This window comes from Oryctolagus cuniculus, chromosome 13, assembly GCF_964237555.1.
Source record: "Oryctolagus cuniculus chromosome 13, mOryCun1.1, whole genome shotgun sequence".
Lineage (NCBI taxonomy): Eukaryota > Metazoa > Chordata > Mammalia > Lagomorpha > Leporidae > Oryctolagus > Oryctolagus cuniculus.
The window spans coordinates 46056177-46080224 of NC_091444.1; the positions used below are offsets into that span (position 1 = coordinate 46056177).

The window sequence follows — 24048 nt, forward strand, 5'->3', positions numbered from 1 at the left end:
CGGCTTCCTAATACACATGTAGCACAAGAGAAAGTCATAGTTTGTCTCTGGCCCAAAGGATAGCAAAGTTAGAATGATAAAGTGTAAAACCGTCTTCTAATCAGTCAAAAAAGACAGGAAAACAGGAGTTCTGAGGACCTGAATTCACTGTGTGAAAAGCCAGTGCTCTCTGAGCTTCCATTTCCTTTGTCAGTTGGTGACACTGAACACTGAACCTCACAGGCATGCTCTAAGGCCGTCCTTGGGATGTGCCCCTCTGGCACCGCCTCCCCCTCCCGCCTGAGCAGCAGCAGCAGCAGCAGCACCCGCGAGATTGTTGTCAATGAATCTCTCAGGCCACCCCAGACCTACTCAGAAAGTATGGAGCAAGGACTCAGAAATATGGGTTTTAACAAGGCTTCCAGATAATTCTGATGCATGCTAAAGTGGCAAATGACTGTAATAATGATTAATTGAGATAACATAAGTATAAAATAAAAGTTCTTTGATAGCTGGGACACATTGCCCAAGGTTAACAACTGTTATTTTTTTTTTTTTTTTTTTGCTCAAAAAGATTTTCAGGAAACATTTATGCTCAGAATTGTGTTATTTAGAGCATATAAGCATGAACAAGGATGGCTTCACATTCAATACTTTCATATTCTAGAAATATTTAGTAAGGAAACTAAAATTGCAGCCCTGTGTTTTAGGTAGAGATTTGTAAGGTATCACCATATCCAAGATGGTACATCCAAGTCAGGAAGACACATTAAGGAGGTTTCCAGGAGGAAATGACCAGTGGTTTATGTTTTCCAGGATAATTAGGAGTTAGTCAGATGGATAAGATGTGAAGCATTTTCTGCCAAGTGGAAATAGATGCGGTGGGGAGCCCTGTAAGTATGAGTGTGAAACGATGTGACTGGGTGAAGCGGCTTTGAATAAGAGTGAAGGGTTCAGGAATCAAAGGGGACTGCAGATCAAATTAGCTATGGGAATTTGTAAATTTTTTTAACCTATGATCTTTTTCAACCAAAGATTCTTAATTCTTTATGATGCTTGGAGTTGTAGTATTTTGAAATAGGCTCATAATTCCTTTTAGTTTCACAACCAGGAAGTGCAAAGCAATCAAATGTTCTCCCCATTGTCCTGAATCAATGTAAAGTATTGCATCAAATACTCTAACTTGCATGTATAATATCTCCCACATTTGAAGATACATCCATCAACATTTTAATGAAATAACCATGCCTCTGCATTAGTACTTAATTTGTTTTACTGTAGACTTATTTGAACAATTCAATTCGTTTAAAACACCCCAATAAACCCTCTGCTGGTTCACACCGACTTAGGTGGTGAACACGTGCTTACACAACTTGTAGCTCCTCATTTGTTTTTCCTGGCAATGAGACAAGTGAAGTGAGAAGGCTGAGATGAGATTCTGTTCCAGGTGGCAGTGAGTAATGAATGGGTGTTGCCAGGCACACCCAGAAAGAAGTTATTTGAGTGACTCCTTGGTTATAACCCACCAATAACAGAAGACCTATTGGAATTTAGGGAAGATCGGGGTGTTGGCTGTAGCTGAAAGTGTCTAATTATATTTAATTTCTCCCTTTCTCTTCTTTGTGTTGTGAAAACAGGCCCTTATGCATGAATGGTCAGGTTGTTTATCTTTCTCTTTCAGGTGGGCTCTACCAAATACTTAAAATATTATAAAACATGCTGGAGCTAATTAGTCATGGGGGAAATTAGTCCAAGCAAATTAAGCACTGCTGTTCACTATAATTTCAGTGCTGTTGTGGCTTAGAGACTATTTCATGGCTTCTGCTTTCCTGTTTCCCAGTACAATAAATTCTGTGACAATAAAGATGGCTTATTAAGGGCACTACTTGGCTTTTCCTCTCCCCTTCTGCTGACAGAGGCACCACATATGTCCTAGAAAGAACTAGATCTGAGCAGAAGCCTTCAGGTCACATTGGGACCTCATTACTTTCTCCCCACTTGGAGCACCTCTGGTGGATAGAAACTCCCCATTGGCAGAGGGGAGAAGAGTGGACAGAGCAGGCACTGAGTTTCTCCAACCTGACTTTTCTTCCTCTACCTGCATAACAGGATCAGGAGCCCCCAGCCATATTCTGCATGAACCTGTTTTGTAAGTGATAAAAATGAGAAGCCATGAAAATGGCTTTGTCAATGGTTTTTCGCTCTTTTGCTTTAATCAAGTGTTCACAAAGTTCTTAGAAAAGGCCCTAATCAGATGCAGCTCTCTGTTGGGCCAATCTGCTAGGGCTTGGGGACATGAGAGCATCAGGGAACAGCCATGGCCAGAACTTATGTTAGAATGCAAGACTGACAGAGCACTTTACAGTTATGTTGTACTTCCTTGTGCATTGTTTTCTTTAATTCTGAGATACATACACATACACACACACACACACACACATGATGGTTATTAACAGTTATAAAGAGGACACTAAAATTATTTGTCCCAAACCCACATAGCTAGAAAGCCGTAGAGTAAACCCAGAAATCAAGACCCCTGACTCCTCAATCCCTTACCCTTTGTGGCCCCACAGCTGCTCCCCCTGTACCTCAAGATGTTTGTATGGAAGATTTAATGGGATGTCCAGATGTTTTCAGGCCAAGAAGACCAGGAATTCCTACTGATGTGGCTCTCCTCATGGGTAAAGCTTGAAAAGCTGACTATCATTGCGTGCAATTATTTCCCAACATTGGGAAGACTGTGAGAGAGCAAACCATGCAGTCAGTAGAGCAAAGTCTCATTCAGAATGCGCCTCTTGTGATGCAGTCCAACCTCTCTGTGCCTTCATTTTTCCAACTATGAACTGGGGAAATAATTTTTGTTTTGTAACATTATTATATTACAAGTAATATGTGAAAGCATTTAGAATCTTGTCTAATGCATTGTAGGTGCTCAAAAGGAATTTCTTATTGAGTGGATTTTATATGTTGTAGTTTTCCAAAACATAGAATGTCAATGTCAAATTATACTGGCTTGTCTCAATAAAATTGATAGACTTAAGTTTAATAGAACACAGTGCTATAAAAAATGCCTGATACAGCAAAAAACAACCTACCTTATATAATACTCTACTGTGAATCTAATTTGGGATGTATCCAAAATGTGTACAATTTCTAAAGGGATTTTTCTCCTTTTACATTATTTAAAGTACAGATTAAAGAGTAAATATGGCTGAAAACACATACTGTAATGAGTGAGGATATCAGGAGGCTTACAATTCTTTTAATAACACATAACTGAACTTATTTCCCTAGATGCAGACAGTTATAGATGATTTCTATATACTTGGATGGCCCCTTGTTCTGAAACAACATTATATCATTTATACCCAAACACTTCACTCTTTGGAGGAAATATAATTTAGTATATCACATGTTCCATAAATTTTCAAGTCAGATTTCTCATTTTCCATCTTCTGGGTTTGAAAAAATATTCTTGAAGCAACTATTTCATCATTTCTTACATTTCTTATTTTTCATTTTCTACTCTATTTTTAATGTATTTTATATTTTTTGCAAACTCAACCATGTATTGTCCATTTTAAAACCCTCTGCATATCTAGTATAGTTCCCTATATATTTAATATATTAAACATTTTATGATAATAGAGTATTGATTTAATGAAAACAACCTTAAAGGACAAAATGGAAGAGTAAAAATCTAAAGTTTGTACGTGTGGTTGTGATAGAAAATACAACTCAAGCTCGTTAAACAATACTGGAGTTTATTGAACCTTGACAATGGAATGTCTAGTCACAGAGCAGACTTTAAATATAAACTAATAGAGAAGCAATGCCACTGGGTTTTTCCTCCATTTCCCAATGATTTTGCAAGTTTTTCGGCCTATTTATTGATTATACCCTTAAGCTGGCTTTTGCAGCAAAGTGGTAACAAGAAGACTGCCTGAGTTTAACAAGGCTTCATACTTACTCTTCCCCTTGCAGCTCAGAATTGAGGAGAGGACGTCTCTTATCACAAATGTACATCAAAATATACCCGTGGAGACAGAATTATTTTAAAAAACAAAAAGGTTTATTTATTTGAAAGTCACAGTTACATAGAGAGAGGAGAGAGAGAGAGAGAGAGAGAGAGAGAGAGGAAAGAAAGGAGAGAGAATCCTCCATCTGCTGATTCACTCCCTAGATGGTCACAATGGCCAGAGCTGAGCCAGGCTGAAGCCAGGAGCCAGGAGCCTAATCAGGGTCTCCCACAGGGTGTCAGGGACCCAAGCAGTTGGGCCATCTTCTTCTGCTTTTCCCAGGCCATTAACAAGCAACTGGATTAGAAGTAAAACAACCAGGAAGCAGGCATTGTGGTGTAATGGATTAAGCTGCTGCCTGTACCACCAGCATCCCATAAGGGTGACAGTTTGAGTCCCAGCTGTTCTATTTCCAATCCGAATCCCTGCTAATGTTCCTGGGAAAATAGCATAAGGTGACCTATGTCCTTGTCTCCTACATCCACTTGGGGGACCCAGATGATGCTCCTGGCTCACCTGGGCAGCCATTTGGGTAGTGAACCAGCAGATGGAAGATCTCTCTCTCTCTCTTTCTCTCTGCTTTTCAAATAAATAAAATAAATTTTTTTTAAAAAGAAGAAGTAGAGTAACCAGGACATGAACTGACACCCACTGGGATACTAGCATTGCAGGCTGCAGCTTTATCCATTATGCCATAACACCAGCCCCAGAGACAGAATTCTTACTAGACAACGTTATGTCCATGTCTGTTTCTATGAGCCAATTCGTACTGATTAGAAAGTCAATCTGGTGCTGAATGTGCACCTGAGCCAACATAATAGCAAGGAGAATAGGATTACCCAAGAGGTCAAGTTGAAGTTCTGTCCCAGTTACAGCATAGAAAAGCTATAGAGTTTTTTTGGAGGTCATGAAAGGAAAATGGACGGCAAAATGAACCGGGGCAAAACAACCACAACATATCCTATAACTGAGCCGTGGTGTGAACTTCCTGAATTCTGAAACTAGGGTTGAAATGCCCCACTCGTATACTTAAAATTCATTGGGCATATAAAGTAAGCATTAACCACAGAGCCTCATAAAGCCCAGCATAGAACTGGCTCTCCTTGTGTGTTTTTTGCTTTTTGATGCACTTGGAAAAAATCAAGAGATTATTGCATCCTGTAAGGCCTAACAGTGATTTTCAGGTTGTTGCTTTTATACACTGAATCTAGTGATTCACATGAAAATATAAGAATTTTATAAAATTTTCAAACTCATCACATTTTCTTTCTTCTTGATGCTAAAAGCAAACATTCTAATTTAGATAAATGTGTATTTTATTCTTAACACAAGTACTATATACTATTTTTTTTTTAGAAACTTGAATTACACTAGAGGTAAATTGCATCTGAATTCAGCCTTGCTTAGTCATGAAATACCCAAGAGATTATCTACAAGAACTATTCAGATCCTTAATTTTTAATCTAATGGGTGTATTTCCTTGTGCTACCCATCTGAGAACCTTGTTCCTGGCATCAGTTATGCAGCAAATCCACCATCTCAACAGACCACACATCCAGCTCCCCATGGCTGTGCCTAGGATGTCTCCACCTGCACTGATCTGCCCTGGTTAGCGTCTGCCCAGCCAAGGCACACTAAATCCTTTCACATTGTGCATTCATTTTCCCTGTCATATTTCTCTCTCAATAGCCTTCACTTTTCAGTCACAACAACTGAAAAAATACCCAAGACACTACTAAAAAAGCAAAAGGGAGGGAGAGAGTGAGAGAGGGAAAGAGGGAGGGAGGGAGAGAGGGAGGGAGGGAGGGAGGGAAGGAAGGAAGGAAGGCCCAATACCTTCAGTCCCTGCCACGCATGTGAGAGACCCCAGTGGAGTTCCAGGTTCCTGGTTTCTAGCTGGCCCAGCCCCAGCTATTACAGTCATTTGGAGAGTAAGCCTATAGATGGAACATCTCGCTCTCTGTCTCTCCCCTTTCTCTGGGTCTCTCCATCTCTCTCTGTCACTCTGCCTTCCAAATAAAATAATTAAAAAAAGATAAAAATAAAAAATAACTTAATTTCTCAACATAAGTTCCATCAACCTCTGGACTTTTTTGGAAGTTATGGTACCAAGCCTTTTAGTCCTTCCCTTAGAACTGAGGGTCCTGGGGATCTAGTCATGCCACGAAAATCTTTTGTTAATAATATTAACTAGAGAAAATGGGTGCTCTCTAAAGATTTTTCAAGATTAAGAAACAAAAGAGATCAGAAAGAATGAAATCAGGACTGTACAGTGGCTGTCTATTGATTTCCATTAGAAAAATCTCTCAAAATTGCCCTTGTTTGATAAGAGGAAGGAGCAGGAGCAATGTCAGGGCTGCACAAGACTCTGGCGAAGCTTCCTGGATAACTTGCTCAGAACACTGCCCCAATCTGCTGTATGGTATAATAAAACAAATCAGTGGCATATATGTATGTGCCTATTAGATGAAAGACCTCTACAGGGATTCTATTACCTTGATCTTATTTAGGGACATACACAAGGAAATAGCTAATACTGGCATGGATCCTTTTCAGAAAGTTCATTAATGGAAAAAAGTTCTTTATTGTAGACTCCTCTAAGGGAGATGAAATTGTATTTCTTGGTGTATTAATTTGCTTGAAAGGCAGGGAGAAAGAGATAGAGAGAGATTTTCAATCTTCAACCTTACTACCTAAGTATCCACAACTGCCAGGTTTAGGCCAGCCCAAAGCCAGGGGCCTGACACACCATTCAGGTGGCTGGAATCCAATTACTTGTACCATCACCTGCTGCCTTACAGAATTTACAGAAAGTAAAAGAGCACCAAGAGATGTAATATGGATACAGTGGAGGATAGAATTGTATGTGAAGATGTTTTATGTTTTAATGTATATTTGTACATGATTTTATTGCTACTTCAAGCATATATTATTTTTAATGCTATAAAAATTTTTAAAATTACAAGGAAAAGACTGGGATAGAAGTAATGGTTTGTGAATCATTTTAGTGTGGAGACTGCAATTGTTGCTTCAAGAGATAAATCAGCAGAAAGCTGGATTGGAAGCAGAGCCAGGATTTGAACCTAGAGAACCTGAGATGGGATGCCGGCATCTCAAGCAGTAACTTAATCAGTACACTAAATGTCTGGCTGTGAGCTGAAATTTTTTTCTAAACAAATTTCCTGATACTTTCATTTTTACAGGTAAATTTCTATCAATTTAAAACAACATTTTCTTTATCTATAATGTTTGTACCTAGTCTCTGAAAAATTAACATCAGAATATTTTTAGCTTAGTTGAACTCCCTGTAGAGCTGCGAAAAGGTCAGTGCTGTATTTGTTTTTGTTTGTTTGTTTGTTTTGTTTTGTTTGACAGGCAGAGTTAGTGAGAGAGAGAGACAGAGAGAAAGGTCTTCCTTCCGTTGGTTCACCCCACAAATGGCCGCTACGACCCGCGCTGCACCTATCTGAAGCCAGGAGCCAGGTGCTTCCTTCTGGTCTCGCATGCAGGTGCAGGGCCCAAGCACTTGGGCCATCCTCTACTGCCTTTCCAGGCCACAGCAGAGAGCTGGACTGGAAGAGGAGCAACCAGGACAGAACCGGCACCCCAATCAGGACTAGAACCTGGGGTGCTGATGCAGCAGGTGGAGGATTAGCCTAGTGAGCTGCGGCACCGGCCAGCTGTATTTGTTCATCACTAGATTTTACATAATATACAAGCATGAGAGTTAAATGAATACTTGAGATAGATTTATGCTAGATATAGACAGATTGCATAGATAGATGGTGGATAGATAGATAGGTAGATAGAGTTACTTACCCTCAATGCTCCTTTACCTGATAGTCTGAGATACTTTTCAGTGGAATCTACGTTAACAATCACATTCAAATGCATGCTATTTGCTGAGATGAAGATTACTGTATGTCTGATGCCAGAAAAGTGGGACTTCCCAAATCTAAAGGAATCCAACTGACTCTGAGCGACAGTGTCCCCTGTCTCAGCAACAACAGTGTGAGCACATATGAAAAATTCCTGTGTAGGATTCGCAAACAAGGAAACAAGGAATACATCCTAAGGGTTGTGAGGGTGAAAACCAAATACCCCAATCTTATATACTTCTAATCTATTTTAATTAGAATTTCAAAATATCAAAACAGTCCAATTATCTTCCATTTCTTCTTTTATTTGTTTTGGCATTTTTATTTTAGAAATTTATTAATACATTAGATTCTCAGAGTCACAGCAAATGCATGATAATTACTGCAGCGCAATTCTCATCAATTCTCATATTAATGTGACATTAATACAAAGAGAACAGATTCATTTAGCTCATAGATACAATTCTAAGAATTTAGTGAAGAAATTTAGTGAGGATGGACTTCCATGACATTATAAGCTTTTATATTTAAAGTAACTGTTTTGTGAAGGAATTGCTTTGAGTACACAAATTATCAAAATTAAGAGATTGAGAAAAAACACAATAGGTAGTTCGGCACATACTCACTCGAACTTACCCCTAATAATTGACTTAGAAACCTGCTATGGGACTCCAAATCCCATTAAGTTGGCATGGACCAATACCACCTTACTAGTTAAAGTGATCAGTTTAAGTTCATACTTGATCATGAAGATAGAATTAAGTGTCAAAGGGATCACATAATAAAGACCAGTGTCTGCTAATAATAATTGATATAATTAAAAAGGAGAGAATGAGCCTACATGGGAAGCAGGATACATAGCAAACTCACAGAATGGCAAATGCCCTAAGCAGCACTCTGGCCCCAGAATCAGTCCTTAAGGCATTTGGATCCGGCTAAAAAGCCCATGAGAGTTTTTCAGGTGTGGAAAGCCAAGACACTGTGGCAAAAAAAAAATAACCTAAATGAAAGATCTCTGTGAGTGAAATCCCAGTGGAAAGAATGGGCCATCAAAGAAGGAGGTAACTTTCTCTGAAGGGAGGAGAGAACTTCCATTTTGATTATGGCCTTGTCTAAATAAGATCGGAGTTGGCGAACTCAAGAGGCTTCCATAGCCTTGGCAGCTCATGACAAGAGCCTCGGGTGATCACTGACGTCATAAATAAGAGTGTCAATGGTTAAATCAACAACAGGAGTCACTGTGCACTTACTCCCCATGTAGGATCTCTGTCCTTAATGTGTTGTACTATGTGAATTAATGGTAAAACTAGTCTTCAAACAGTACTTTATACTTTGTGTGTCTGTGCAGCTGCAATCTGTTGAAATTTTTACTTAGTATAGTAAGTTGATCTTCTGTATATAAAGATAATTAAAAATGAATCTTACTGAAGAATGGGATGGGAGAGGGAGTAGGAGATGGATGGTTTGCGTTTGGGAGGGTGGTTATGGGGGGAAAAACCACTATAATCCAAAAGTTGTACTTTATTTATATTTATTAATAAAAGTTTTCTAAAAAAAAAAAAACACAGTATGTATGTGCTGAAGAAGCACTGCTCCTCACACATAGCTTTTTTCAAAAGCTAGAATTTTATCCTATTTTGTAGCAACTGCCATGATTTTGGCAGGAAATTCAGCCAAAACCACCATAATTTTTATACTTCTTTCTCCTAAACAAGCATAAATGCATTTGCTCTCACACCCACATGCAAACACAGGCTACCAGCAAAATTCTGACACATTTACTGCTTATAAATAAACCTAACCTTCCTTAGAGTTACAAACTCCCCAATGAAGTTTCTGAAAACCATCCCTATCAGTATTGCATAGTTTGTTATGAGGATCCCTAAATAAAACAAAGGTAATGGAATCCTGGTAGGGATCTATCAACCCAGAATCCTGTACTCTGAATTTTTTTCCTTTATTTATTTATTTGGCTAGTTCATGAAATGAGATTGTGAACCTGATTCCAAATCTAAGCTCTTGAAGGATACTCCCACTATACTCTCATGTTTGTGTTTATATTAATGTATAATATAAATATGCTGTGTTGGTTATCTGAAAGAGCTTAAGTTTGATCACTACTGAATATGTGCTAGTCTTTGGATTTGAGACAAATGATGAATAAATTAATATTTTACTCTGGTAAAAAGAAAGTCAATTTCAGAAAATGAAAATGAGTGTGCAGAAACAAAATTTCTACCTTATAAAGCCCAGAAGGGGATAAGTATATTTTAAAAGCATGACATTCACAGTAATATAAAAGTAATAAAATTTAATTTGTTCTGTTTTTGGCTAAGCATCTTTAGTTTCCTATCAAAATTGCCCACATTTCTGCTATCTTGTTGTTGATCCACATTCATCATTTACTTCATTGCAATTTGGCTCGAATATATTTACAGATTATTTTTTCAATAATTACAGCTTTATCTCATTTCCAGATGTGGACGACAGTCGAAAGGAAATTGGTGCCACCTCAAGCTTACTCCGCTTGCTACAGATCTCATGTACACTAAGAATGGTGTACATGAGTAGCCTCTAATATTTTTTGCTGCGTATTTGTCTCTTTCATTGGTTTGAAATTCTGCATATATGGGCTCTTCTGGGTATTGGATTAGCATTCCGGTTGACTCATAGTATAGTTGCAGTCTTATGATTTCTTGTGAAATGAAAAGTGCCTATAAGGTAATGAAATACACAGTAGAACAGCTTTTTAAAATGTTTCATCTGCTGTATTTTCCTTTCACCCCATATTAAATGCAGATAATATTTAGGTTACCATATGCTATGGATTTATTTCTCTGGACAGAAGCAGCCTAACAATAATCTCTCTTCCTTTTTTAAGTAAAAAAAAAAAAACATTAAATTTACTTTTCAGATTATGTTAGAATCCTGTGTGAGAGCATCGGAAAAAGAGATCATGAATTCTCCACAGACTGAAAATAGATGAGTATCAGGAGGGCAGTAGGACCACAGTGAAAACCCTTTCTTACTCAGGGAGACTGGACTATCAGCGCCAATTCCAGGCCTGGACTCCCCTGTGCTGAGCAATGAACAGAATAGTGGCCAAGGGCTACTGTAGCTGAAGGAGTTCTGCAGGCTGAGCTCCTGCATAACTCGAGGTCCTTTCAATGTCCAGTGTTATTGACGTTACTGGAGCTTCCTATGCAGCACCATCTTCACATCACCAGTTAGGGTTACAGATCACCCTCGTATTGAAAGTGACTACCTTTCCACAGCCTCAGCAACCAAAGGATTCACAATGAGATGTAACAAAGTTTTCAGAAATTAAAGCAGTAACATCATGTCTTCCATGATTGAGTCTGAAGTCACAGACTTAGAATTGTTGTCACATGGAAGTGTCACAGAATAGGGAATAATGCATCATGTTCCTTAGTGTCAGCTTGTAAGTTTGTGGAAAAAATGGAATCAAAAGATTTGGTGCAAAAATTATCAATATATGTCTGACTATTATTGATAAAATATATTTTTAATTTTGAAATCCATGCATAAGAGGAGATCTTCAAAAAGTTCATGGAAAATATATATAAGATACATTATGAAACATTAGGCATGGATTTCAAAAATTTTTGCACCAAATAAGCACATTGTTTAATTCCACATTTTCATTAACTATTTGAAGTGCCCTTGTATATCGGCCCTGATGAATTTTCCTGATTCCCCAGCCTGCAATCATGTTCATTAACAGGCACCCATCTTGATATCATCAATTAAAGGAAAGTAGTTATGGAACTATGACATTTGTAATTCATTACCATTAAGATTTAGGCTGGGTATTAATTTTTAAATTATTTTTAAGTACCTAAAGTATGCCAGACACCATGAAGATGCGCATGAATGAAAAACAGTCTAGACTTAAAGGAGTTTGCAGTCTGATGGGAGAAGCAGATACATAAAAGACTAAGTGAAATGCTGATTGTGTACTAGAATATAAATAGCTATTAGAATTTTTCAGGTGCATGTCTAGTTTTCTGTCTTTCTGTTTATCTATCTGTCTATATCTGTATATAAAAAGATTACTCAAAAAGTTCAAGGGAGAGGGGCATGTGGCCTAGCAGGTAAGATGCCTGCATCCCCTATCAGAGTACTGGGTTAGATACCTGGCTTTGGTTCCTGACTCTAGCTTCCCACTAATGCAGACGGTGGGAGGCAGCAGTGATGGATTGGGTCCCTGTCACCCATAGGTGAGACCTGGATTGAGTTCCTGGCTCTTGGATTCAATCCTGGGCAAACCTCTGCCATTTGAGGCATTTGGGAAGTAACTCAGTAAATGGGAGCTCTGTGTGTGTGTGTGTGTGTGTGTGTGTGTGTGTGTGTGTTTCTCAGTGTCTTCTTCTCAAACAATTTTTTTAAAGTTCATATAAAAATGAAAATAAAAGATGTTTATTTTTGGTGCAAAAATTTTTTAATCCATTAAACTTTTTCGTAACACACCTTTTACATGAGCTTTTTAAAAGTAACTTGTGTATCAAGGTATAAAGAGAGATTTATTTAAATGATTCAGTGGAGAGAGCTGGCAAGCTTAAAACCTGTATGACAGGCTGGCCAACAGGAAAGTTGAGCAAGACTTCATAGTGCAGTTCTGTTTCCAAAATCTGCAGGGCCAGTCAGCAGGCTGGAAACTCAGGCAGAGTAATTCCTTCTTCTTGAGAGAGCTCCCATCTTTGCTCAAGATCCACCCACATTGTGGAGAGTAAATTGTTTTGCCTGAAGTCATCTGACTGTCAATATTAATGGCAACTAAAAATACCTTCATAGCTCCATCTGGACTAGTGTGGGACTGAATATCTGGGCACCATAACCTAGCCAGTTAAACATGTACAACTCACCAGCACAGTATCCAAACAAGCTGCCACACAGCAAATACAACTGCAGCACTTAGAAGAATCCTCAGTTTCACACATTCTCCAGATTCATGTTGGGAGCCTGGACCTTTGGAACTACTGAAAGGTTTCTCCAGCACATGTTGGTGGCATTGCCACAGCCTAAGTCACCTCTCTTTTCCCTTTCCAGTTCTGGTTGTTCTTCTTCAATTAATTTCTCTTTTTGCTCCTCACATTCTTTCTTTGTTAAACTGTTTGTATTTTCCTTTCCCAATATCTTTGTCCATCTTAATCTTAATTTTTCTTCTGTCTCCCTTGTTTAAAAATTTCCTCTTCCCCACTTTTCATTACTTTTTGATACCCCGGAGTTTGCCTCCATCTTTATTTCCCTTCCATGAGAATGTCTACACATTCTCCATAGAAGTCATCCCTTATTTCAGACACTTCAAATACTATCTTATGTTAATACTCAAGTCACCTTTCTCACTGTGATTCTTGTCTAAGCTTGCTTTCAGCCATTTGCTTAACTTCTCTATCTAGAATTTTCTCAATATTTTGATGGTAATTTATAAGATGTTAGTGCCCATCATTCCCAAACCCACATTTTAGTACCTGGGAATAATGGATAATGTTATTATTTGAAATTGAGAGCATAGATATAGCTGCTACTATCATCTACAAGAACAGGCCAGAACTATAATCTGACAATAATAACTCCTCCTGTGGCAATGTTATTAGGAATTGAGTGATAGTGACTATATTCCTCAAATAAGAAACTCCAAGAACCATATATTCTAAATCACTACAGACACAATTTCCATGAGCTTATTAAAGGAAGCAGAACCGTCTCCATTGCCATCAGCCATTCTTTCATGTCTCCAATCTATGTAAGGAGAGGAATGGAAAGACAGGACTGAAATAATGGGAAGTCATTGTCTTTGGAGCAGAATTTGTGATGAGTTTTTACCCTCTTTCCCAAGGGAAGTGGGAAACGGCAGGAAGATACCACCAACACCAACACTCAAAGGTAAATAGTCGAATAGCTTCAAGAGAATTAATAGTTAAGATTGCTGATATCTAGAAAAAGAGGTGAAATTAGGAAAATTTGCCTCTTAGGGCTGCATCAGAGAAATGTTGAGAATTCTTTAGAGTGTTTGATATGCACACATGCATCCTTGGTAGACAAGCATAAAGGCAACGTTTAGGTTAGTATTTCGAAGTAGATGAGTATGGAAGTATCCTGTGCCAGCTAAGTTTAGGAGAACCATGGTGTATTCCAGCTGAGGACAGTGCCAGGTCAAGAGGGAGGGAACAGTTACTACACCCCAACTATGCATGCCCCTTGGATGTGTGAAAGAGAACCTTCCATTTCAGTCTATTTGCAGAAGCACAGAAAACAGAAATAAATTGAAGTTGGGGGTTCTTCTGACAGCTGCCATTTATATATTGAAGGCACTGCTGCCTTTCTTTCAAAATGTGTTCAATAATAGAGGAAACCAAGTTGATTTACACATACACACATACACACACACACACACACACACAGTCACCAGGATGAACACAATAGATAATCGAAAAATCCACCAAAAATCCATCAGAATTACACGAACCCACTGGACAATAGGCAGTCTCTGCCTCCAATGACAAATGACTGGTTACATAAACATTTCAGTCTTCTTCCTCTCTTCTCTGTGTCTGTACCACAGAGCTAAACCTTGACAGTAAAGGGCTGGAGGGTGTTTTTCAGAACAAATCATTACCCTAAGCCTCTTCCTTCCTCCAGGCCGTAGCCATGGTTAAAGGCCAAGTCTGCAATGAGGAAGGGTAGCAGATAGAGGTGAGACTCTAATAATACCTGGTACCTTTAAAATGGATTAGGTTAATATTTAATCATTAGAAGTGACCGTAACACTGCAGATTCTGCCAAAGATATGTGAACTGGACCAAGAAGGAATGCATTGTCAGAATAAAAAAGTAATAAATGATTGCCCCCAAAATAAGTAAATAAATGGTAGCACTACGATGTTTTAAATCACCTCCTTGAGTGATCTCACTCAATCAATTGTCCAAACTTTAGTCTCTACTACCTAATAGAAGTAGGTGGAGTCCAAAATATTATCTCTGTCTCTGACACCTTTTTCACCTCTGTCACCTTCCTTACTTTGACATCTTCTTTCCTGATTTCCAAGATTGCCAAACAAAACATTTGATTCCCCAGTACTATCCAAAACAAATATAACCCAAGACTGCATTCTCCATCTTAGTAGTCATCTGCTTATTCATTCCACATCCACTGGAGGCCACAGTGAAGTTCTCACTTGTGAGACTGAAGAGAGAGGAAATCTCTCACAGGCCACGCTGCTTCTGATCCAGCTCTCTGCTACTGCATACCCTGGGAGGCAACCAATAATGGTTTAAGTGTTTGGGTTTCTGCCATTCATGTGGGAGACCCAGATGGAGCTTCTGGCTTTGGCCTGATCCAACTCTGATTATTTTGGGCATTTGGGGAGTAAACTAGTGAGTAGAAGATCTCTCTTCGTCTATCTCTTTGTCTCTCTGCATTTCTGATAAAATGAAAATAAATAAATATTTTTGATTAATTTGTTTGAAGGACAGAGTAACGAGGACAGAGAGGAAGAGGAAAAGATCTTCCATCCATTGGTTCACTCTCCAAATGGCTGCTACAGCTACAGCTGGGCCAGGCTACAGCCAGAAACCAGGAACTTCATTCGGGTCTTCCACATGGTTGGCAGGGGCCCAAATACTTAGGCCATCATCTGCTGCTTTACCAGGTGCTTTAGCAGGAAGCTGGATGAGAAGCAGAGCAGCCAGGACTTGAACCAGCGCTCCAATATGGGAACCCAATGTGGGATTCCATCATCCTCTAAATAAATATAAGTGTAGGAAGTGGTAAGTGGTAGTAAGTAGTAAGTGGTAGCTGAACTCACTGCACTTTGGCAGAAGTCCCAAATTTTAAGAAATTATTTTAGGGCATGCTCAAGTGTCACTATTCAAGGACCACTATAGCAAGTTAATTTTCCACGCTACCCTTCCAAATCCTGCTTCCAGGAAATATGTCCAAATGTTTATGACTTCAAACCTCTACCTGGCAGAGTCTGTCAACCTCATATATTTTTGGTACCAGGCAAATATTTGCAGCCATTCATTCCATCAGGGTTAGACACTCAGTACATTGTCCTCAACAATTTTTATAGTACTTACTGAATAGTGTTGCTGGCTGTGTAGTTCATGTTGCCTTTATATCCCTAGGATCTAGCACTGCCCATGTTTTTGGAAGGTAATATATGTTCATGGAAGTTTATGTGTGCTGTATTGAGAATTACCCATGCTTCTCAGCATCACCAAAGTTATTGCTTTTGTCAACTGAATGCATTCAAATAAACATGTTGCATATCAAATTCCAAAACAAGTTATTTTGCATAAAATCATTTTAAGTCTAAATAACTCAGAATGTTTGACTAAGATATAGTTAAATGAAATAACATGGTTCACCTTGGAAACAATGACAAAACCTGTGAGATACACAGAAATTAAGGTAAGCAGGAAATCATCATCCTCTAAATAAATATTACCTTTAAGATTTTTCATTAGATTCTATGGAAAAAAATCTGAAATATAAGAGGCCTTTCAATGACTTGAAAGAATTACTTTATTAATTTTTTTAGAAACAGGATGAGCACTGTGCTCAGACAATGCTAAGCACAGGAACTAGCCTCTTAAAGTTGTTGTTTGAGATTTGATTTCCTGGATTTTATTATACTTTCCTTGACCCTTCTGTTAGGTACTTGCCACTTTGATTTGCAAGAGAAATGCAACTCAAACTGGCTTAATCAAAATAAAGAATATAATGTAAAGACACATGATATCTCACAGAGCTTGGGGGCAGGAATGCATGAGATCAGGCCTCAGAAAGTCCTAGACCCAGATTAATTCTTCACCTGCTTCTCATCTCCCCTTCTTTTTGCTTGTCTGCTGTGTGATCCTCTTTCTGCAGCTTCCGGTCCTCTATTCCGTGTCCATGTAACAAATTGGTGCTGTCTATTTGAAGACTATTAGTTACTTTAGTTACTCTTCATCTCTCTGTGTAGAAAGATCAAATCTTTCTATTTCCCCACCCCCTATTGCTTTTTCCAAAGGAAAATCTGATTATCCAATTGATGTCAAGTTCTCATTTCTGGACAAATCAAGTATGGGTAAGAAGTAGGGCGGGGCCAGTAGCACACACAAGGCTTCAAGGAACCCATACAGAGACATTGTACGGGGGTGAGGAGGAGTGATGGTCTCTATAAGATGAGGTAGCTACTGAACTTTTCCTCATGGTCCAAAGTGCACCAATTTTTTACTCATTATGTTTTGGAGGAAACAACAAATACAGCAGTGCTCAAGTGTTTTTCATAATAAGAGAAACCAGATGTGTTCATTAGATCTACAGATGTAAATCAAGATCAAAGGGTAGAAATAAATACTGGACTGTTTATTCTTACCTTACCAAGCCAGATTGTATTTTGTTGTATCTAATTGTATTGTGTTTTTTAAGATTTATTTACTTATTGAAAGACAGAGTGACAGAGAGAGAGGTAGAGACAGAAAAAGAAAGAAAGGTTCCATCCACTGGTTCGCTCCCTAAATGACTGCAACAGCCAGGGCTGGTCCAGGCTGAAGCCTGGAGCCTCAGGCCCTATCCAGGTCTCCCACGTGGGTGGCAGGGTACTTGGGCCATCCTCCGCTGCTTTCCCTGGCACATTGCAGGGAGCTGCATTGGAAGTTGGGCAACCAGGACTCAAACTGGCACTCCGAAAAGCTGCTTCCTGTGAGTCTGACACCCCTTAACCCGCTGTGCCACAACGCCAGCCCTTGCTTCCCTATTTTAGACTACATCATCTTTGGAGAGAAATTTACAAATAGACACTGTAAATTACCCTGCCTTAAGGTGTGTATTAATGAAACATTGTGCCAACTTAATAAAATAACCAAAGTTAAAAAATAAAAACACACATTTCATTTAGTTATGCTGAAAAATAAACTATGTCTGTTAAAATATTATTGGAAAAGTTTAGATCTGGAAATTTCTATATAAATTCACTGGATTTTAAGTTAATTCGGTCTACTATAACAGCATACCATAGACTGCGGGGCTCAAACAGCAGACATTTATTTCTCACAATTCTGGAGGCTTGGAAGTCCAAGGTAAAAGTATAGGCAAATTGAGTTCCTGGTGAGGACCCGCTTTCAGGCTTGCAGATGGACAACTCCTCACTGTGTTCCCACATGGCAGGGAGAGAAAGATCTGTCTCTTCCTCTTGGAAGAGCACAGTCGCCATTGTGAGAGTCCCACAAGGAGGCCTCATGGAAACCTGATGTTACCACGGCCCTACCACAAGTACCATCACTTTAGGGATTAGAGCATCAACATACATATTCTGGGTGACACACATTTAGTATATGACAATAAGTGGTGCAATAGTAGAAAGATCGTTGAGTAGATACAGATTGTTGTTTGAGATTTTTGAATGAGTAGCCCTGGCATTATATTCTATCAAACCAATTCCCATTGCCAACACTTTGTATGAAAACATAGATCTTTGAAGGCAGAAGTTCAGCTGCTAATCAAGTTTGAGATCCCTAGATAGGCCTAACCTGGCTCCTGCAGTGAATATTTATTCTTAGCACAAATCAAAACCTTGGTTTCTCTATGCCTCAGGGCATTCAGCTGCTTTAGCAGCTAGAGCATCAGTAGAGAGCTGCCCCAGTCCTGGAAATGAACACTCAGTCTTAGCAACTGGGACTCTGCTTGCACAGTGGCCAAGGTTATCTCTTAATGTTTGCAGAACCTTTGCTATCTCCACAAGTCCATGTATGCATTTGCCCCCACAAAGTACAAGTGTTCCCACAGTTTGAGAACTACAAACCTAATTTCCAAGTCAGAGTCCCCTGTGCATCTATTGGCCAGACTCCAACAATGCAACAAAATGGTCCCTAGGAGCAAGAAAAGGGAAATTGAGAAAAGCATTTTGAAATTTTACCGTAGAAACAGTGTTGGGCCACATTGTGATCCTTACCCCTCTCTTTTTTCTTGTTCTCTTACTTCCCTTCCTCTGCTTCCTCTTCTTTCTCCTCCTTCTCTTCCTTTCTATTTTAAAGAGAAGTCAAAGCAGCCTGCTCCCTGACACTTTTCTCTTCATCTTCATCTGTGTTTTCTTGTCCTGCAGTAGTAGAAAAGACCTTCAAAGGTGGCAGGGGGTGCAGGTGGGGGGCTCAAAACAAAGAAAGCGTTTTCCTCCACGGTGGTCACATTTTTACTCCTCACAAAACATGCTGCTGACTACCCTCGCCCAGGGAGTGGGTGAAATCAAAGCTTCCTCTTCAGAGTGGTGTGAGAGGTATGCGTAGAAAACATCAATAATTACTTGGAGGTGACATATTCTACAGAGCCAGCAATTTGGGACGCATGCATTAAGAGGATTATAAAGAGGAGAGTGCATTTGAATTAAGATCTGCAGGATGAAGAAACACAGTAGAGAAGAGAAAACATGGATCAAGAAAATTTAGAAATTTGTACTTTCAAAAATAGTGCACATTGCTCTGGACTATGGGAAGGAAAATAAATAGATTATATTTAGAAAAGCATGCTATAGACAGGTTGTCTTGTTAAGGGCTCTGAATACCCACAAAAGAGATTTTAATTGATTCTTTGTAAAGAATAAAAGGCCAAGCGCCATCTTTTGTTGCCCTCTGCCAAATAGAATGGAGAAGGGTAGCAGGTGGATCTAGAGGCTGTCCTTTATGAAGTGCATTAACAGACTCCCTCATCATCTGACTTGACATTATGTTTGGAAGAGGTGGCTCCCTTTCTGCACTGGCTAGATTAAGTGATAGGTCCATCAGCACACCCTACACACACTACAGCGGCCTTCTCCTACTCCCAGGAACCCATTCTTTGTCTTCCTCCCAGCTTTTGGTGACAACAGGCCAGGTGTAGATATCCCAGTGTCCTGCACCATTGACTATGGTTTCTAATATCATATGGCATTTCTCTGTATTTTGTCATCAAACACCCCTCAAATTTTCCAATTTGAAAATCACAGTTATTTCATGCTAAGGTCTTAACTTCTATGAGCCAAGGAAATGTCTTAAATAGAAAAATGACAGGACCTTGTCTGTGTTTAATTTTATGCCTCCATGAACTTTTTGAAGTCAATTTATATTTTTAAGTACCAAAATTGAATGACTGAAATGGAGTATTGAGCTTGATTCTTTTGGAATCTAAGTATTTATTCCTTGGTTGTAATGTAACTGTAAGAAACCTTTTGGTTATTTTTATGCATTAATTTAAGTGAGTGGTGTCTACATTTGTCTTCCCATTATAATTTCCAGAAACAGGTAATTCTCATTTTAAAACTTTTCTAAAATGTGCAAGTCAAGATTAGATTAGATGAGATACATAACAAATTCATCAGTATGGTGGCCAGAACACTCAACTGAAGGATGGTGTAAAGCACCAGTCTCTGTGATTCATTTGGTTCTATTGGCCAGAAATAATCTTTGGAAGGCAGGAACAGCATTGTTTGTCTCACACTTGCCTAATACACAGTGGGCATTTCATCAACAGCATGTAGGACAAATGAAAACTTAGATGGCTAGCACCTACAGATTTGCAACAACAATTCAGGAATTCAGGCCCTGTGAGCTGAATAGAATGAGTGATGCCAACTGCCAAGTTTCCAGATTAATAGTGGACAAGGAGGATTTAATAGCCAAAGAGGGTTAAAAAAATTTCCAGAGTTTCAGGGTTTACTTTTTCATTGGTCATAAAAATGAAACATAAAAAAGGTATGTTTCACAAGTGATATCCTCTTCAATGCTTCTCAAGTCAGCATCAGAAGAAATAACACAACTCCTACATCCTGAGCTCAGAAAGCCCTTTGTTCTCAAGCTTCTTCTCACTTGCAAGATTGGCTTTCAGTGTTGTTGTCTCCCATAAGAGACTGCCAGCATCTTGATGGCAGAATCCTTGTCTACTCATAGTCTTACCCCTAAGTGTAACAAATGGCAAGTAGAAATCCATCTCCATAAATATTTGCTGAATCTGATTACTCAGCCTGTCTAGACAAGGATGTTAGAGTCCAAATAAACATTTTATATTCAAAATGAAATACTTGGCCTTCATGCTTGAGAATGTATTGATACAGGATTCCTTGCAAATGAATCAAAACATTGGAATATTATTGTTGAGTATAGACGAATACATAACTGATGCCTTACTGTCTGGCCCATGGCAGACCCGTTTTTGGAGTCAACATGGCCTATGGTACCAGGACATGATCAGAAACCTAAATCTTAGAATATTAATGAAGGACAAAGGGAAGTATCAGAAACCTACCAGGATATGGAAGGAACTCAGTGTAGGAAATTTGGGCATTTTACATGGCCATAAATTTTGATTTTATTAAATGAGTTACCATGTTTAACCTGACCAATATTGTCATCATGTCACACTGTTCAATTTGTATGTCCAAATGTGTGACACATTTTACCCTGAAGATTCTAAAATGTACTACCTGGCATCTGACAACCTAAATATCAATACTACTTATAATGATATTATTATTGTTATTGTTGTTCTAGTTTTCATAGAAAGGTCAAAATGAGCAGTTTTTTAAAAAAGTAATATTCAGGGCATGTGCTGTGTCTTACTGTAGCCACAGCCTACAGTGCACGACATCCCATACAGGTGCCAGTTGGAGTCCTGGCTGTTCCACTTCTGATCAAGCTCTCTGCTATGGCCTGGGAAAGTAACAGAAGATGGCCCAAGTGGTTTGGCCCCAGCACCCATGTAGGAGACCCAGAAGAAGCTCCTGGCTTCAGCCTGCTCCAGCCCTGGCTGTTGCAGCCATTTGTGGAGTAAGTGGATGGAAGACTTCTCTCTCTCCCTCTCTCTCTCTCTCTGGCCCTGCCTCTGCCTCTCTGTAATAAAGCCTTTCAAATAAATAAATGAATCTTCAAAAAAGAAAGCAATATTCATATTTATTATAGGAACAAAATTAGAAATTTCATTAGATTTTGATGACTACCTATTTTAATCAAATCCCTAATATTTCTGTAAGTAATTCCTTGATCATTTATGATATCATTTACACAAAATCAGTTTACACGCAATGTATCAGTAATACAAATCTCAAATTATGCAAGATTCATTGATGAGTTATACCTGTGTTTGTATATTGTTGCCAAATCTAAGCTGTTCTTTTTCAAATATTTCTTTGAGAAGCAGAGCTTCAGCGACAGAGGAAGAGACAGAAGAGATCTTCCATACACAAGTGTACTCCCCAAATGGTCTCAACAGCCAGGACTGGGCCAAGCTAACACAAGAGAAAAGAATTCCATGCAGGTCTCCCACATGGATGGCAGGAGCCTGAGTACTTGGGCCATCATCCACTGCTTTCCCAGGTACATTAGCAGGAAGCTGGATTGGAAGCAGACTAGCTGAGACTCAAACCGGGCACTCTGATAAAAGCATGCTCGTGGGCCGTCTCTGTGGCTCACTTGGTTAATCCTCCACCTGTGGCACCGGCATCCCATATGGGAGCTGCATTCTAGTCCCAGTTGCTCCTAGTCCAGCTCTCTGCTGTGGCCCGGGAGTGCAGTGGAGGATGGCCCAAGTGCTTGGGCCCTGCACCCACATGGGAGACCAGGAGGAAGCACCTGGCTCCTGGCTTCAGTTTGGCGCAGTTCTGGCTGTAACGGCCATTTGAGGAGTGAACAAACGGAAGGAAGACCTTTCTCTCTGTCTTTCTGTCTATAACTCTACCTGTCAAATAAAAAAAGGGGGATTCTTGTGTGGCAGGGAATGCCTTAACTTGTTGTGCCATGTTGCCAGCCCTGGTAGGTTGTTCTAAATCTATTACCAGACACAAACTCCGGGGTGTAAGGAATAATATCAGATTGAAATACAGAGATACCACTTTACTGTACAACAGGTCATGTTCTAATTATTTGGTCTGAAGACAGCCATCTAATATTATCATTGTCCCAATATATAGGTTTCCCTGTTTGGCAAACATAGTCCCCAGGCATGGTCTCAGCGTTCTCCCTCTGTTCACTGTAAATCGTGCATAGCAAGAAGACAGGGTTGCAGTCCCTGACATATTTCTAGGTTTGATTTATTTCCTTTTATGCAAGCAATCAGTTTAGATGAATGTGTTTTAGGAAAATCAGAGATGCTCCTTGAAAGAGCTAACCTGTTTAAATGAAAAGGGCAGGAAAGCAGTCAAGATAAGGGAAGTGTGTGTGACTAGAAATTCGCACAGCTTTACCGTGGCATATAGCAAATATATTCAGCTCCTCTCACTGGAGCCTCGGAATTCTAAGTGTTATATTTTATTAATGTTACTAGAGGGCAGAGCATGAGGGAGGGGATCAGTTTAATTTTCCTTCAGTAATTGCTTTGTTATCCTGATAGACTCTCTCCTACTTTCCAATCTTTGGTGACACCATTTCTCCTTAAAAGCATCCTGAGGGATGCGACTACATCCTCGCAAGTCTGTTTAGTGAGTTGGAATTTGAAGCTCACCAAAGAACTGAAGGATAAAATGAAAACAGACCTTTGAAGACCAGCTTATTTTCATCTTGGAAGATAAAGAAACACATAAATCAGAAACTCTGCAACTCATTCATGTATTCATAAGCAAACATTTATTAGACACCTGTTATATGCCAGTCACTGTGTTGGGGCTGAGAATATAGAAATAAATAGTTTATACTATAGTGAAGAAAGTAGGTATGTATTAAAGCAAATAATCTCAGAGCAGCAGTAAGCATGTATCAAATGCATACAATCACTTCCTAGAGAGTTCTGGGAAAACACAGGTTAAGGAGAGCAATGCTTTGCTTTGGGCATGAAGATAATGCAGTAAGCAGATTGAGAAGCTTTAGTGAGGAGAAGCTATTTCACTCAACTCTGGACTCATGGATGACATCCAGCAGGTGACAAAAGGCCTCAAGAAAACACAACAAATGTAATGGCAAAGACTGACAGAGAAAGACATGGCTAGTGTGAATAAAGCATATACGAAGCAACAAAATTAATGAGTGCTTAATGAAAATTCCACCAGAAATGATCATTTTTAAGCTATCTATACAAAATTCCAGTTGTGTGCTTGTCTGCTTATAATTTCTATTTGTTTTGAAAATATGGTATTTTAAAATAACTATAATAGAATGCAATTATATTGCTTTTTTCCATTCTCTTAATAAGTTTTCTGACCTGCAGTT

General features: G+C 39.1%; 1 pseudogene; it reads left to right on the plus strand.

Annotated features, from left to right (window-relative positions):
• The window catches only part of LOC100342313 (heterogeneous nuclear ribonucleoprotein C-like), a 99279-nt pseudogene that overhangs the window by 52239 nt on the left and 22992 nt on the right, over positions 1-24048 (plus strand).